Source organism: Salvelinus alpinus, chromosome 33 (assembly GCF_045679555.1).
Source record: "Salvelinus alpinus chromosome 33, SLU_Salpinus.1, whole genome shotgun sequence".
NCBI lineage: Eukaryota > Metazoa > Chordata > Actinopteri > Salmoniformes > Salmonidae > Salvelinus > Salvelinus alpinus.
The window spans coordinates 20,272,763-20,283,272 of NC_092118.1; the positions used below are offsets into that span (position 1 = coordinate 20,272,763).

General features: G+C 40.9%; 1 long non-coding RNA gene across 1 annotated transcript; it reads left to right on the forward strand.

Moving 5' to 3' along the window:
* The first annotated feature begins 13 nt into the window (after positions 1 to 13).
* On the forward strand, positions 14 to 2,180 carry LOC139562798 (uncharacterized). Its single transcript, XR_011672447.1, has 2 exons — positions 14 to 444; positions 1,715 to 2,180. It is a non-coding gene; the product is annotated as an uncharacterized lncRNA (long non-coding RNA).
* The last annotated feature ends 8,330 nt before the right edge of the window (positions 2,181 to 10,510 follow it).

Genomic DNA, 10,510 nt, shown 5'->3' on the forward strand with positions numbered 1-10,510 from the left:
ACGTGATCGATCTTTTGTTTTGACGTTCATCACCCGATTGCGTTTCATTTGATAGGCTACATTTCTGCATTAATAAATACTGCTGGCGTCTCGGTTATATCAAGGACGGGCATTTCGATGTATTAGTTACTCAATATGTTAATCGGTCGAAATGCCAGCGCGTAGCAAAACAACTATGGCGAGCTCTGAATCATCGAGAAAAGTATAAAGCTGAAAATATTACAACTAGTCCTACCAAGAATTGGCTACATTTGCCAACATTGTTCCATCATGGCGTAACATTTAACATATCAACGTTTGATGTAACATGACAGTGAAGAATGTGAGGGTGGTATAATTAGGTGGCAATGTGTATTAGGTGGGTGAGTGTCAGAGAAAATGGTAGCCTATTAGTCGACCTGAGTTTTCAATAGGCCAGTAAAAGAGTAAAAACAAAAAAGACAAGTGAGTATCAGTCATGCGTTTTTATAAGGGTCTCTGGCAAAAGATCCCAGATGCATGATTAAGGTGACGCATGTATGCATGTTAGGCAATCAAGAGTTAGACAATACATAGCCTAGGCCTACATTTAAGTTGAAATATGATCCATTGACTATTGCATGTTATACATTGACTATTATACCTTTTACATCAACAGTTAGACAATACATAGTTGTCTATGCATAGTCACTTTAATAACTACCTACATGTACACATTACCCCAATCCCTCGACACCTGTGCCCTCACACATTGACTCTGTACCGGTACTTCCTGTATATAGCCCTGCTATTGTTATTTACTGCTGTTCTTTAATCATTTGTTATTCTTATCTCTTACATTTTTGGGGGGTATTTTCTTAAAACTACATTGTTGGTTAAGGGCTTGTAAGTAAACATTTCACCTGTTGTATTCGGTGCATGTGACAAATAAAATGTGATTAGATTTTAATACACAGTGCTTGACTTGGGCAGGAGCTCACTGGAGCTGAGTACTTGCACCTCAATGTTACTACTGCTTGAGCTCCTGTACCTCTTATTTTATTTAACCTAGTCAGTTAAGAACAAATTCTTATTTACAATGACGGCCTACCGGGGAACAATGGGTTAACTGACTTGTTCAGGGGCAGAATTACAGATTTTTACCTTGTCAGCTCAGGGATTCAATCCAGCAACCTTTCGGTTACTGGCCCAATGCTCTAACCACTAGGCTACCTGCCGCCCCAAAATAGAATATTTTAGAATATCTTCTAGAATATTTGCTCAAAAGTATTGTGGAGCTCTTGCACCAAATATAAAAGTACTGGCACCCAAAGTGATTACCAGCACCCATTTCAGTCCAAGTCAAGCACTAACAATACATAGCCTAAGCCCTAGGCCTAAATGGAAAAAGTTTCAATATGGTCCATTGGCTATTGAATGTTATACCTCAGTGTGTTTTCTGGTCTTATTAAAGTGTGCGTGTGCACTATTATTAAGCCCCTGGGTCTGTGTGTGACCTCTGGGGTTACGCTGTAGTGCTACAGAATCTCTCGTTGGCTGTGCTTGTTCTGTAGCCTGCGGAGAACTGAGACACAGTGACCCTTACTAACCCCCATCCCACTATCTTCCCTCTGTGTGTTACTGTGTCCATGTTTGAGTATGTGTGTATGTATCAGTATCTGACAGAATAGTGACACAGATCATGTACTTATATGTGATTGAATAGTGCCCTGCGTCTCTCTCTTTTCCCTCTCAGGCGACTCCGATCAGTGTCTCATTGATGCAAATGTGTAAAGGGGTGTGTCTTTGCCACTAGGATTTCACAGTCCTTTTCTACACACCCTTCAATAATAGTACAATCATCACAGTCAGAAGAGGACAAGCCATCTGAGGCCTCCTAGCCAGCTGCTTAGACAGGGCATCCTCCAGCTTTCATTACCCCATGTGGTTAGCCATTCTTGCTGGCTGGGACTGAAATCCAGAAAAGATCCAGACATGATTACTGCTGCTTATGTCAGAGGACAAGTCACTCTTCTCTGATAAGGACACATATAAAGTTTTATGAGTGGAGATGTTTATGAGTTTCTTGTTAAATTGCCTTTCAATCCATTCTCTTAAATGTTTCAATTCCACCTGTGTCTGCGTCTGATGTTTCTCTACTTGTTAAACAGAGGCCAGAAATATATTGAATGCAATAAATGTATATACTGAGTAAGAACAAACTTGGATATTTTGCGTGTGCAGCCTGAATGTCAGTCTGCAAGACTTTTGAGTAAACTCATATTGAGCTTTATATACATGTTTTGTCGGGTGCGGGGACTCCTGTCCTCAAGCAAGAGTTATAGATGCAAAGGGATCCGAGGAAATAAAATCAACGGTCACATTTAAAAAAAATCTAAATCAAGTTTTTAACCATTGTTATTTTTTTTTACAAACACTTTGAAATAATATAGTATGATTTTTCTGTGATAGAAACACCATTCGAAGGATTTTAAAAATGGAAATACAAAGCATCAACAATAGATCCGACCTGCGACAAATTCTTCACCTGGAAGGCCCAAGACTGTCCCCTGAAATCAATGTTGGAGATCATTCTAAGACATCACATTGAAGGACATAAAGACATAATACATGGTAAAGCATACTGGATCATCTACGTATTGAATGATCATTCCCATATCTGCTCTTTACAGAACCTAACACAGATGATAAGGCATTACATTGTGGGTTAAACATTGTTAAACTACTGCTGTAGTTTTATTTTTCATGACCTAGTAACTGCTGAAGTTGAATGAATTACAGAATAAGATCTCCCTAGCTCTGGCAGAACTAGTGCTCCCTTGTGGAGACAATGGGTAGTTCACCCTCACTCGCTGCTACTCATGCGAAATGCCAAGTGGTAGGGCTTTTGAGACTTTCCTGCCAAAGAAGAGACTGAAATCTGGGACAACTCCATACTCAGGCAAGCATTTTTACATCAACAGTTGTCACAAACTGCTTTACAGAAACCCAGCCTAAAACCCAACAGAGCAAGCAATCCAGGTGCAGAAGAACAGTGGCTAGGAAAGGCAAAATCAAATCAAAGTTTATAGGTCATGTACATATATTTGCAGATGTTATAGCAGGTGCAGCGAAATACTTATGTTTCTAGCTCCAACAGTGCAGTAACATCTAGAAACAATACAGTAACCCCAAAAAGTAGAATGCTTGTTTTGGAACATTTGTATTCTTTAATTTATGTTAGTATTGTGGAGTAATTACAATGTTGTTGATCCATCCTCAGTTTTCTCCTATCACAGCCATTAAACTCTGTAACTGTTTTAAAATCCCCATTGACCTCTTGGTGAAATCCCTGAGCAGTTTCCTTTCTCTCCAGCAACTGAGTTAGGAACATTTATAGTGACTGGGTGTATTGATACACCATCCAAAGTGTCATTAATAACTACACCATGCTCGAAGGGATATTCAATGTTGGCTGTATTTTTTACTCATCTACCAACACTTCATTGACTCCCTCCAGTTTGCATACCGGTCGGAGAGAGGAAAAGATGTACATGCATTTGAAGGGCAGCAAAAACGTGCATATCATTTTCGAAGATTTTTCCTTTGCATTTAACACAATCAATACGTTTATCCTCAAGGACAGACTTAGAGGAGACTTCGGACTTGATTCTATGCTTATCAAATGGATCACCAACTTCCTCACTGATAGGTCTCAGCAGGTACGAGTTGTCAACACACTCTCTGAGATGTGCACTTCTTCAGTTGGAACCCCACAGGCCAGCGTTCTTTCACCGGTTACATACATATTGTATACAGACAGCTGCCGGAGCCAGTTTCCAGGGTGCCACCTGATCAAATATGCTGAAGACACGGCTTTGGTCAGTCTCCTCGAAGGGGATGAGACCGAACACGGACCAGCTCTGAATGATTTTACTGGCTGGTGTGAGTCATCCCATCTAAAACACATACAAAACAAAGGATATGGTGATTGACTTTCGAAGGAACACTACCATGCACACACAATCACTGATAAAAGGTGAGCCCATTGAAATAGTGGAGTACAAATATCTTGGGCTAGTCGTTGACAACAAGCTGTCCTGGGATCAGTGTACTGACACTATTTTTAAGAAAGGCCAACAGAGACTGTATTTCCTACGGTAATTGCACTTTTTTAATGTTGACCTAACCATTGTGGTTCTCTTTTATGAATCATTATTTGAGAGAATTTTGTCCTACTGCTGGAATATCAAGGTTGCACCAAAAAATAGGTTAGGCAAGATAGTCAGGACTTGCGGAAAAAGCAAGGAGCAGCAACAGTAAAAACTGTCATCTTTCTACCTGGGCAGAGCTCTCCAGACTGCAAATGATATAGCGGTTGACTCTTCTCAACTACTCCACCCCGTATTCCAGCTCCTTCCCTCTGGCCGCAAGTACAGACTACCTAAGGTTAAAAAAAATAGACAGGGCCAAGTACTCTTTTATTCCGAATGCAATTCGGTAATTTAACAAAATGTTGAACTAATTGCACTTTAACATGTAGCCCATTTTTACATTTTATTATGAAAATCCACTTACCCAGCCTAGTTGCTTGTAAACATCCTTTGCTATTTTTATTTTATTTAAATTTGTTTTGTTGTGTGATATGTTTTATGACTGCTGCAAAATGAATTGCCTCTCTGAGGACATTAACGTTTTCCGAACCTGAATAGTAATAACACTTCTTTGCAAATCATTGGAAAACCTCCCTGGTCTTTGTGGTTAAATCAGTAACACTTAATTTCATGGGGTCCTTATTACAGTGTAATTACATGTGTAATTACACTATAAAAACCAATAGTGTAATAACAACATGTAACTAGTAGTAATTGCGGTCTGTAATTACAAAGGTGTAACAATGAATGCTTGTTACCATGCTTGTTACAAATGGGCAGGTTTCCACTAAATTCACAAACTTAATGTTTTGATCCTTCTCAGCTTCATCTGCTTCAGCAACAACTGTCCCAAAGGTTGTGACCCCTCGGGGATGCGCTGGGTGTCTGAGAGATTATGCTCAATAGGCTCTAATTACACTCAACAAAAATATAAACACAACCTGTAAAGTGTTGGTCCCATGTTTTTTGAGCTGAAATAAAAAACTTCCAGAAATGTTCCATACGCACAAAAAAAAGCTTATTTCGCTCAAATGTTGTGCACAAATTTGTTTACATCCCTGTTAGTGAGAATTTCTCCTTAGCCAAGATAATTAATCTACCTGACAGGTGTGGCATATCAAGAAGCTGATTAAACAGCATGATAATTACACAGGCGCACCTTGTGCTGGGGACAATAAAAGGCCTCTTTAAAATGTGCAGTTTTGTCACACAACACAATGCCACAGATGTCTCAAGTTTTGAGGGAGCGTGCAATTGGCAAGCTGACTGCAGGAATATCCACCTGAGCTGTTGTCAGAGAATTTCATGTTAATTTCTCTACCAAAAGCTGCCTCCAATGTCGTTTAGAGAATAATGGCAGTACGTTCTCACAACCGTAGACCACGTGTAACCATTCCGGCCCAGGACCTCCACATCCGGCTTACCACTGTAGTGTTGTCAGCAAACTTGATGATTGAGTTGGAGACACGCAGTCATGGGGAACAGGGAGTATAGGAGAGGTCTGAGCACGCACCTCTGTGGGGCCCCCGTGTTGAGGATCAGCATGGCGGGGGTGTTGTTGCCTACCTTCACTACCTGGAGTCAACCCATCAGGAAGTCTAGGACCAAGTTGCAGGAGTTCAGACCCAGGGCCGTGAGCTTAGTGATGAGCTTGGAGGGCACTACGGTGTTGAAGGCTAAGCTATAGTCAAATAACAGCATTCTCACATAGGTATTCCTCTTGTCCAGGTGGGATAGGGCAGTGTGCAGTGCAATAGTGAATGCGTTGGATCTGTTGGGGCGGTATGCAAATTGTAGTGGGCCTAGGGTGTTGGGTAAGGTGGAGGTGATATGATCTTTAACTAACCTCTCAAAGCATTTCATGATGACATAAGTCATTTAGTTAGAATACCTATGCTTTTTGGGGTACAGGAACAATGGTGGATATCTTGAAGCAAGTGGGGACAACAGACTGGGATAGGGGGAGATTGAATATGCCCGTAAACACTCCAGCCAGCTGGTCTACACATGCTCTGAGGACACGGCTTGGGATGCCGCACGGCTGTGGCACCCTGTTGCTGGCTTGAATCTGCAGAACATTGTCTCAGGGCTGCCATTGTGCAGTAGCAACTCATTAACCCCAATGCTCCTCAGATGTGGGGGACGTGGCTCTGGTCCCTAAATCTGTGTTCATAACCAAGTGGTAAGGTGCTAATTACTAGTTGTGAAGTCGTGAATACCGGTTGGATGCCTTCACATGCTTTGAACTCGTTGAGAAACGGCGATTGGTTAATGGCCAAAAAGCTCCATTAACCATAAACTAAAAATACAGCTATCATGCTTGTAAACAAATTATAGTGTTAAAAAAACATATTGATAGATTGCCTCTTGTGGTGAATACCACCTTCCCACTTGGTTATGAACGCAGTCAGCTGCAGGATTCAGATACCCTTATCATGAAAAAGATGGACTTTTGGGCATTTATTGTTACGGTGATAAACTGCACTACAGGAGTGGTAAAGAACTCAGAAGGATTGCTATTATTGTAGCGGAAGATGAAAGATTCTTGGGAGTGAGGGATGTAAAGGGTGAAGGGCTGCATGAAGTACTGGCAGGAGCATGGCATCCTCTCAGGTCCTCGGATCTGTGTAGGGCACTGAGTATTTTTTTGTTTTGTTTTGTATGCTGTTTTCGGATGTTAGAGGGCATTATAAGTTTTGTTTTCCCATTTCCGTTTTGGATTTGTTTTCTGAGTAAGCTTGACCCTAATCCAATACAACTTTTCAGGATGTAGTCCCCCTTAAAACTCCACCAAACAAGAAGGTTGTGAATGCAGCATTATTAAAGGTAGACTCAGTGATGTGACATAGATGCAGAAAGTAAACAGCTTAGTGGATCAATTTCAGCAACAACTAAGAGCGTTGAAGCGTTAGGCTCAACTTCTTCACTGTTTTGGTCCCGTGGCTACCATGCTGTACACAGTCTAAAGCAAACCCATGCACATGCCAGATACTGTGTGTGACTGTGTGAGAGCAAAGTGTGGCATCTCTCTCTCAATATCTCCGGTGCAGCTCGTGGCAACATCATTTGGCTGAGTCTATCCTGAAGAAGGCATGGTGATGCTGAAGCATTGGTGGTTTACCCAATAAATTACTTGGAGCTTGTATGTAGAGCGTGCTACTCTCTTTATTTATTTTTTATAGTTGAATCTACCTTTAACACTCATTCCCTCACTCACGCAAAGAGACAAACACTCAAAAGGGGGTTAACCAATTCAAATGAAAAGGAGTCACTCAAATAAGTAAATAATATGTAAACCTAAATAGAGCACACTTTAGGAGTAATCAATATTTAAAGCACTTCTAAGTAAATAAATTCAAAATAAAGCACACATGAGGGAATAAAGAAAATTACTAAATTAGAGTCATAGGCACACAGTTAGGGGAGACCAGGTTTGGCTGTCTCGGGGGTTGGTTGTCACAGTGCTTATACTCCCAATCTAGAGGTTGCTTTGTATGAATTCTTTAAAATAATTTATCCACCTGCTCGTCAATTCATGTCAGCGTGACAAAACATTGAGGTGAGGGAAAATTGAGGTGAGGCCAAATTCCAAGTGGAATTTTGCATTCAATGTCACTATCAACTCCATTATAACTATTTGGGGGGTTGGTTGTCACAATCTAACCCATTATAACAACATTATTCGTGGACATTGCCATTGCCAGTATATAATAAATCCCGAGCTCCATTCTGGGCTTGTGCTATAAAGAGCTCCCTTCGTTGCCTCTCTCTCACACACATATTTTTTTCTGTCACACAACTACACACGCAAACATGCATGTGCAAACACGCATTCACACACAAATTTACTCAAAATGTAATATGTTGTTCTCAATGAATAAAATGCTGAATTTTGTTAGGAATATTGTTCGATCAAAGAAAGGCTATTTCAAAGACTGTATGGTATAGGCTATAGCTTAAAACCTTTTAAGGATCGGACCCTTTTTTTTCAATTTTCGCGTAAAAGGACATACCCAAATCTAACTGCCTGTAGCTCAGGACCTGAAGCAAGGATATGCACATTCTTGATACCATTTGAAAGGAAACACTTCAAAGGTTGTGGAAATGTGAAATTAATGTCGGAGAATATAACACATTAGATCTGGTAAAAGATAATACAAAGAAAGGGGGGGGGGGGGGGGGGGGCAGCAACCCCGTAGAGATTAATTTCTTGTTACAAAAGGAATAAGCTACTAGCAACATTGTGACAACCAACCACATTCTGTGTGACATCCAACCCTGCTAATAACTCCATGTCAACCCAAGAACTTGGTCTTTCTATTAATGTTGAAAAGATTATTGTAAGGGATATTGGTGCCTGAAAATACACACAAGAGTAAAAAGTGTGACAACTGCAACCCCGGTCCCGGTCTCCCCTACAGTCTTGATAGTCTATACTGACTTGTGTTTGAACAAAACCTTTTGATTGGAGTAGTTTTCCAAGCAACAAATTGTGATAACTGTGCAAGGGGGTGAATCAGGGTGGCACTTTACCAGACTATCAAGTAGGTCCCAACATTAATACGGAATTCAACAATGTTCAAAATGTGTTGAATTTAGAAGATTCATTAAATGTATTGAACTTATTAGAAAATCTATTGACCTACACAAGTTTCTCACAAGATATGAAAATAATGCACCAGTGATTGGTATTTCTTGTAACTTTTTGAAGAAGCAACAGCATGGGAATTCCTGTCTGTGTGGTGGGTGCTTGTCCATCACTTTGTATAGCCAGTTAGCCAGTTCGCTCGACCTTATTCATGGTTTCCTCGTGCATAAAGGTGGTGGAATTATGAGGGAAATAAGTAAAGGTCAGAATATGGCTTATCTGTAGACACACCGGTCTGCCATACCTTAATTTATTAGATCTCCACCTTGAAAGAAAAGCGGTGTGAACAGCATGCTATTTTCATGTTTAAGTTCAAGGTCAGAATATGCATATGGGGAAAAGTGAATAAAAAGAAATAACATTCAATTTATGGCTTAACTCAGGCCGGATTCAGGCCTTAGGTGCGCAATTAAAGGAATCTACACAAAAAAAAGGAATCTACACAAAAAAATCTACATTTGTTAGTTTTTTTCTTTTCCTTTTGATTTGATTGATGCATTGACATGGACTCAGAACATCCAATGTTGATGTTTCTCTATAAATAATTGGAGTTTTGAGAGTAAATAACTGAATCTGAAACTAGAAAAAATAAAACAGAGAAACTCAATTTGGGAAAAATCTAAACGGTATTGGGTAGAGGGTATGACATATTTAGTATGACAATTGGTGTGTTGTGTTCTTCTGTCTTGGAATATTAGTCACCCATCATCAGCTCCTACAAGATCATAGAAATCACATTCAGTCCTTTAACCCCCTCCCTCATACTCGCTCTCAAATTTTTCTCCTTCTTTATCTTCTGGCTCATTCTTATTTTATTGCGAGGAAGAGGCCCTCTCATTGTGTTGTTGTCTCTTTAGGATGGGGATGTGAGGTGGGAAATTCTAGTTTTGGTTTTGGAAGGAGAAGGGGGGGCATCTGGTTGGGTGTACTCTCCAGATACCCTTGTTCCCCCTTAGTCTCTCATCCTCTGTCCCATAGGGGCCAAATGCACTGTGGGTTGTCCTGGGCACCGTTAGCCTTTTGTCTGTCAAACAATGCCCCTGCCCCAACAGTGCAGGGACAGCACAGCGGCCTGGGCTTTCATGTTGTTCATTGTGCATTCATAGCATACGGCTGTCCCTGACCCCCAATGCACCCGTTTCCACACAACCAATGCATCAGGGGTTGTCTCTCCAATGTGACCCTCAGACCAGGGTTTAAATCATTTTGACCGTGGCTTGATCCAATACTCTGACCGTAAATGGTCCATGTTATTTGAACAACGTGGGTTCAATTCCCGCAAAGATCACATTTAAAAAAAAATATATATATTATGCACTCTGTCATACATGTCGCTCTGGATAAAGAATAATCTGTTAAGTGGCATATAGTAAACTGAACTAAATAGTACCATAGTATTTTATTGTGCTGCTCCTGCATCTTGAAGCATTGCTACATTTTGGCCTCCATGCTGAATTGAGGTGAGGGGGATGCTACCCCAATTGACTGTCCCACTCCAGTCTTCTCTGTCTGGGCTGGGCCGCCTGGGAAGGCTTCTTTGTGGGTTTATAACCACGGTAGACAGAAATAGGTCAGGCTGTAATTTTGGAAGGGAGATGCCCCTTTTGGCCCCTCCCCACCTTGTGCCCCTTTGTGTTTGACCATCACACCTTTAGCCTCTGATCCAGTGGTAGGATGCAGAGGTATAGCACACACATGCACACTCACACACACAAAAACACACACATTTGAAATACTTTATTTGAATCCA